Here is a 7,682-nt window from a genome sequence, read left to right as displayed (position 1 = left end):
TGCATAGATGGGAAGAGGCCAAGAATGTTGTGCTCCCCAGAGCTGAGAACCAGGCTAATGATGGAGAGGTTATGGAGAAGCAGAGTTGGGCTTCCTGAAGGGAATATTTTTCTACCAACTAAGTCTGTCTCTGTTAGTCAGGCTTATTTTGGGGCTATGAGCCCCAAATCAAGGAAAACAAGGGACAGAAGCCCAAATCAAGGAAACTTAAGGGAAAAAGAGACTATTTTGATTCATTAAATGGTTAGTTCAGGGTAGAGCTTCAGGGACTTTAGGAACTTGAAGGATGTCATTGGATGTCTCCCCATTCCTTGCTGGTTCTTTCTTTGTGCTAGCTTCATTCTCTCACTCTGCAGATGGGTGTTGTAGACATAGCTGCAGACTCCAATCCTACCCTACCCAAGCTCAGTCACCCTCATTGAAAAGCATATATACAGCCTTAGAGTAGGACTTTGATAGGTCCAGCTTGCATCACATGCCCAGAACAGAGCCAATCACTTGGTTGGAAGTAGGCACTATGATTGTCAGGCCTGGTCACAAGTGGAATCATATCAGATGGGATCCAAAAGGAAATATAAATCACTCTGAACAGAGGGAGTTTACTGGTTATACACAAGTGATGGAAGGGCTTCAGGAGCCTTCCTGAGAACAGTGAACCAACTGTTCTCAGGTATTACCAGGCCACTACTAATCCTAAATTGAAGGGATAAAGGGAGGTGGTGGTGCTGCAGGAATCATCCAGTGGAAGTTGGAATCATGGTGGATCTGTGCAGTGGGAGCTGACTCTAAGACATGGAGGAAACGCAGCTGCAGTATAGGAATCTGATACCATTTCCCTCTCTATAAAGGGGGACAAATACCTTGACTTCTCCCCCTCCAATCTCTTGCCAATGCCTCCCATTGGTTGGACCTGCCAAAACCCAGCTGACATGGGAGTCTGGGACGGAGGGCCTATGTGGTCAGCGCCCTCCCTTGTGCAATACAGAGAGGGGCAGGGGAAAGGCAAGGTGGGATGTGAGGGCAAACAGGCCACGGAGCAGCACACCACCCGTGTCCTGTCAGAACCACACAGTACGAAGAAGTAGCAGTTCATCCAAGGAAGCTGGTACTGTTACCGGAAGGGGGAAAGTATGTTAGACAGCATTTGCCAGCTGTCCAAGTATGAAGTGGGTTGCTTTGTGAGGCAGTGAGATGTCCATCAGTGAAGGTGTTAACAGAGACTGGATGCCCATTGTCAGGGACCCTATAGGGGCATTGCTGAACACAAGGGAAGATGGTCAGGACTGTCCCTAAGTATCTTCCATTCTTACTTTGTGTATTTCCTATTTTTAGACATGTTGTTTCTTCCACAAGCCTAGACCATTCATTTCTGTGATTAACACAGACTAACAAACTTGTAAACTGCAACACATTGAGGAATCTGGCACCATCAAGTGGGCCACCGATTGTACTTCCCCTTTGCATCTATCTGGTCCTTCTTGTTACATCTCTGCTCCTGTGCCAGAAGAATCGTTGCCAAAAATGAGACTTAAACGTTTACTTTTACCTTTTAGCAGAATCAATAAGCTGGATTATTAAAGTTTTGTCTTCCCTCTTTGAAACTCCCAAAAGAAAAGAAATCCCAAGAACAGATCTTGGCATAGAAAGAAAATGAGACAAAGAATGTAATCATAATACTAGTGAATGGTTTTCAGACTGACATCTGTACATTAAGAATATGTAAAAATACCAATTTCATGCTCTGACAACTTATTCTGCATCAGGGGTGGGGTAATGCCTTGGGAATGCCAAATGTCAAAGCATTACATAATGTCAGCTATTCATGTGCTCCTTTGATGAGCTATCACTGGGAATGGGAATTCCTTAAGGGAGAGATGTCTCAAAAAGAGGGAGGGGAGAGGGGCATAAGGAAAGGAAAGGAAAGAAAAGAAAGGAAGGAAAGAAGAGACAAAAGAAGAAAGAAGCTTTCAAGTCAGAATAAAAGAATGACTGCACCAAGAAAAATTAATATATACATATATATTTAAACCATACATACAAACCCAATCTAAGCTACCACGTGTAGGAATTACTCACCTCTGTTTTGATTTGCTACAGTTAGAATATCCATGTTTGATTTCTTTTCTTTCATATGTGTAACAGTGTTACTTTTCACCTGAATTTTTATAACATTGGCAGATATCTAAATGTAAAAATTCATCTATGATCCTATTGCTCCAACATATCAAACTTGCTTTTTCTATTCCATTCTGGTTCTTGCCCAAATGCATAATTTCACACAGTGGCTATCATATAGGTAAAAATTCACATGCTTTCTAAGTTTTTGTCATAGGAATTTCCCCATATTATCATATGGACTTCAAAAGACAGATTAAATTACTTAAGAATATTCCAAAGTATACTTGTGCTAAAATTTACTTATCCAGTCTTGTGTCATTCGACTATTAGGGTTCCTCCTCATTTTTCCATAGTTATAGACGATGGCAAATGCACATCTTCATATATTCAATGCTTTCAACAAACTTTTATATGACAGGTACTGTGTTAGGCAATAGGGTTTATATGGAGGGATTCTGCTTCAGGGTCTGGAGGGAAACAGGCAAATGAACACACAATTCACAACTCTACTCCTCTGCTACCCGAAGTGTAGTTCACTGACCAGCAGCATCAAGTTCACCTGAGAGCTTGTTAGAAATGGAAAATCTCAGGCCCCACCCCAGACCTACTGAGTCAGAATCTGAATTTTAATAAGATCCCCAGGTGATTCATGGGCACATTAGAGTTTGAGAAACTGCCAATCCCAATCCCCTCCTGTCTACCTTGGTAGGTCACTTGATTGATCATTCCCAAGTCTTTCCTGCCTTTTCAACCTCTTCTCTACTTTCCCACAGCCACAAACATGCTCACGTCTCTCTTAAAAACACACTAAACCCCCTCAAACCGTGATGTTGCTCCCTTCCTGTTAGGGCCCTCCAAAGACTCCTCACGTGTTTCTCTGTAACCTCACATTATTGATGACGTGCTTTGAGATTTTTTGTATGGAATCTAATGATTCTTAAATAAATTAGAATCTCAAAAGTCTTGCTACTCAATGTTTGTTATATAGTCACTTAGACCTAAGCCTTGAGAAACACAATTCCAACTAGGAATAATAATGAATGAGAATACAGTTCTTGAAATACTAGCTCCTTATCCCTAGGATTTTATTAGAATGAGAATATTATCATTTATATAGTTTAATTTATGGTGTATATTTTTAAAATTTCATGATTTTATAAGGAAAAGCAGTCTCTAAGAAAAATTAAAAGCCATCTATATGAATGTCTAAATTTTCAAGAATGATTTCATGGATGAAAATTGTGTGCTCTATCACCTTGCAATGTGAAGAACTGCAAAATCATGAATAATAAAAAAGGATGTTAAACTTTTCAACAAATCCAGATGGGTACCAATGTCATTGAGAATTCCCAAGAATCACCTTGACTGCTGCCTCAGACTAGGAGCCTGAATTGAATATTGCTTACCAGCTGCAACATATGGGCTTTAAGTGAACAAGGTTCTATAATTACATTTTAAAACTGTACTGACATTAAGTCTGTATTTGTGGCAAATGAAAAACATCCAAACTTTAAAGGGTAACATTCACTTCACTTGTCAGTCTCTATTTCTGCCTCAACCTTTCAGAATTTTGCACAACAGAAAGAGTAATGGACTGTGAACTGGAAGCCAGTGTTAACACTTGCTGGGAACTTGCAAATCCTGCCTTCATTGTGGGTCTTCGTTTTCCCTTCTGCAAAATGATGGAGTTGTCCTAGACGTCCCTTTCAGCCACTGTCCTAGGGTTTCTTATTCTATAGTCACTGGATGAAGAGAAATTGTCAATGAAATGACAGGGCAGCCATAAGAACTCGAGTTATTTTTTGCAGGGCTTGAGGCTGGGCATAAAGAAGGCTTAATGTTCATTTCCGATATTAGGTAGCAGGGAACTGGGTCCATTTGTGGGTTGTGTTGCTCATGATTCTTACTCTCTCCCCTCCCGCCCTCCCCACACCATGCCATGTTCTGAACACTCAGAGCCACTGATTGTTTCTCAATGCAAGACTCATGCTTGTCAGTTTCCTTTGCTTATCTTGTTCCTTTGCCAGAAGATTCCCCCGGCCTTCTCCACCTGGCAAACTCTTATTCTTTTTAGTTTTCCTTTTAATTTTATATTTTGGCATAATTTCAGAGTTAGATATAAATTGCAAAATTAGTACCAAGAACTCTTGAATACCTTTTACCCAGATTCCCAAAATGTTAACTTTTTACTACATTTGTGTTATCCTTCTCCTTTCTCTCTCCCTTTCCCTTGCCCCCAAAACAATTGTTTTCTGAACCACTTGAGAATCAGTTTCAGACATGATGTCCTTTTACTGCAAGTACTTCAGATTATACAGCCTAAAAAAGACAAGGACATTCTCTTACATAACCGTAATACAAATATAAAAATCAGGAGAAAAACAGCAATACAGCACTGTCATCAAATCTAGATTTATTTGGATTTTGCTAATTGTCCCAATAATATCCTTTCTGGCAAAAGAAAATCCCAGATCATGAATTGAATTTATTATGTATCATGTCTCTTTCACTGTCCTTGAGTGTGGAACAATTCCTCAGTCATTGTTTTTTATGACTGACATTTTTGAAGTGTTTTAAGAGTCAGGTATATTGTAGAATGTTCCCTAATTTGTTTTTGTCTCATAGTTTCCTCATGATTATATTTAGGTTATGTGCTTTGGTAAGAGTACCCCAGAAGTGATGTGTGTTCTTCTCACTGAATTACGTCTCTTTTTTTTTTTTAAGTGAAAAGTCCCTCTTTATTCCCTTCCACTCCCACTTCCTTCCTCAGAAGTCAGTAACCACTGTTACTGACATCCAACCAGTATTTTGTCTATGCATTCTATACACACATATCTATATACAGCCACACAAACTCTTTAAACTATAACAAAAATGAGTACATAATACACCTATTGCTCTGCAATTTGCCTGTTGTTTTCACTTAACTGTATGTCTTGGAGATCTATGTCAGTACATACAGATTTATCTCATTCTTTTAAAAGCAGCATACTTAAAAAAATAGTATAGCTGTATCCTTGTTTATTTCATTCCCTATTGATGAATATTTGTTTCCTTTTTTTTTCTATCACAATCTTTCTACATACATTTAAAAACATAGCTCACTTACAATTTTGATGGATACAGTCAACTAACTCCCCTAAAAGGCTTTTCCAATTTGTATTTCCATCCACAGTGTATGAGGTCATTCATATTTTTCTTATTATTAGTGATGTTGAACACTTATCATAGTTCATGGCCTTTCGGATTTCTTCTGTGAATTGCCTGTTTGTGCTCTTTACGATTAGAATGCTGGACTGCTGTTGTTGTTTTACTAACCACTTACTTGGCCTCCTCCTCTGCAGGAGGCTTCTCCACTGCTCCTAAGCAGCCAGCAGCTCCCTCCTTTGCTGTTCCACAACACTGTTCATACAGCACCCAGGCTTTCATTTGGCAAACATTCCATGCTGAATCCACTCATTCCACCAGTGACCTCTGGGAGCCTGAAACATACTCTGCCTTGGGTTAAGTACTGGAGAGACAGAGCAGGACATCATAGTCTCCACCCTCGAGGAGTTTAGTTTTGAAAGGCAGTTTGGGCATAGAAAAGAGCATAGGTTTTGGATTCAGACAAGACTTGAGTTTGAATACCAGCTCTGTCATTTAGAGGAAGTCACATGACCTCGCCAAGTCACAATTTCCACACCAGTGAAATGGGCTAACACTCCCTTACAATATATCTGGCAGACAATATACCTGAAGTGGCTCACAAGGGGTTATTACATAGTAGGCTGCCAGTGAATGGATAGTAATGGAAAGGCAACTGATAAAAGGTCAAAATGATTAGTTTTTCAGAGGTTCTAGGTACCACTAAACCAGAATAAAATAAAGGAGGTAGCTCCTCCCTCTGCAACAGAAGGGTAAGGGTAAGTCACTTGCCCAGATCCTGCTACACTACATCCCCCACCTGGCCTGCCCTCTGCAGCAGGTTTCTGCTTTCTCCTGGCCCCTCACCCTAATTCAGCTGCTCTCTGTTGATGTAGTACTGCCACTGCCCTGGCGAAAGCAGGTGCTTCCTCTCTCAAATAAATGGACTCCTTAGGACATTCTAAGAGAGGCTCCAGGATGTTTGTGCATGCTACCATTTGTGATCTCAAGAGGTGTGGGGCAGAGACAGTGTGAGGTGGTTTGGGGAGAGACTCAGAGACCTGGATTACACACACAGTTCTGCCTCTGCCACGTGACTCTTGGCAAAACTTCAGTTTCCCCATCACAATAGCAGACTGAATCTCGTGATTTCTAAAAACCGTCTAAATGAGAACTTATCATGTAAAGGCAAGGTGCGTGTATATATACACTACTCTTCTTGGTCAGAAATCTCTGTATCCTTGGGGTCCCTGCAGCTCTTTACACCATGTTAGTATCATGGAACACTACACTGCATTCCAGTTATTTGGAGTCATGACATGTTTCCCACTGAACTGATAGCTGGTGGATCCATATCTGGTTCTTGGTTTCCTAGAACCTCAGGTAGTTAGAAGAGGTCCTTCATTCCTTTAACACCATTACTGAGTGCTTGCTGTCTGTCAAGCACTATATTAGCTGGTGAAGATACAAAGATAAAATGTCAAAGCTTCACCCTTCTGGGAGCCCACAATCCAGTTAGGAGACAATTTTAAGACAATATAACTGTCTTGATGGAGGGAAGGAATGCCTGTTCTGTCTGGTTAAGTTGGAAAATTTCCCTGAAGACTCAGTCTTGAGCAGAGTAGGGTGAATGACAGGGAGGACTTTACAGGCAGTAGGAATGCTCTCTGTAAAGGCACAGATGTGATAGAGCATAGTGTGTTCTGGCAACGGCCCAGTATTCAGCATGGTGGTAAAGAGGTAGGCAGATGTCAGCTCATGAAGTGTTCTTTACGACATCCAAAGAATTCTAGGTTTTATGACATAACCTGTTGGGGGTGCCTAAGCATTTTGAGCATGGGAACATAGCAAATCTTTGTTGAATGCAGGAGTAATAGTGAGAGCACTGGGCATAGTAATTGGGAGCATTTCCTGGCCTTGTGGCCTTGGGCAAGTTACTTAACCTCTGAATCTATTTCCTTTTTTAAAAACTCTCAACCTCAAAGGGTTGTTAAAATTTTAAAGTTTATACATAGTAAATTTATAGGAGTAAGCCTGGCACTTGATAAATGTTCAGTATATTTTTTTTAAGATAACATTTGTTCTACACAATACACATTACCTAATAAACAATCTAGTAATTTCTGTGGCCCATTTCTTAGCCTGTTTCCTCCTCTGCAAAACGGGTCCTCCAATTTTACCTTTTCATTGTATCCTGTCCTCCTTCCTAGCACTTACCATAATGCTAACTAAAATTTCTAATTATTTTTCCGGTCAAACTCTTAGATATAAGCAAACTATCTGTATTCTGCTTTCTCAGGTAGACTCTAGCTCTATGAGACCAGAGACTTTAAAACATTTACCACTATATTCGCAATTGCTAGCACTGCCTGGCTCTTAAACACATGTTCGATAAATGTTGGCAAAAATAATCAACGTCAAACATCTTTCAAGACTGT

This window comes from Lagenorhynchus albirostris, chromosome 7, assembly GCF_949774975.1.
Source record: "Lagenorhynchus albirostris chromosome 7, mLagAlb1.1, whole genome shotgun sequence".
NCBI classification, from domain to species: domain Eukaryota; kingdom Metazoa; phylum Chordata; class Mammalia; order Artiodactyla; family Delphinidae; genus Lagenorhynchus; species Lagenorhynchus albirostris.
This window is presented reverse-complemented; position numbering follows the sequence as displayed.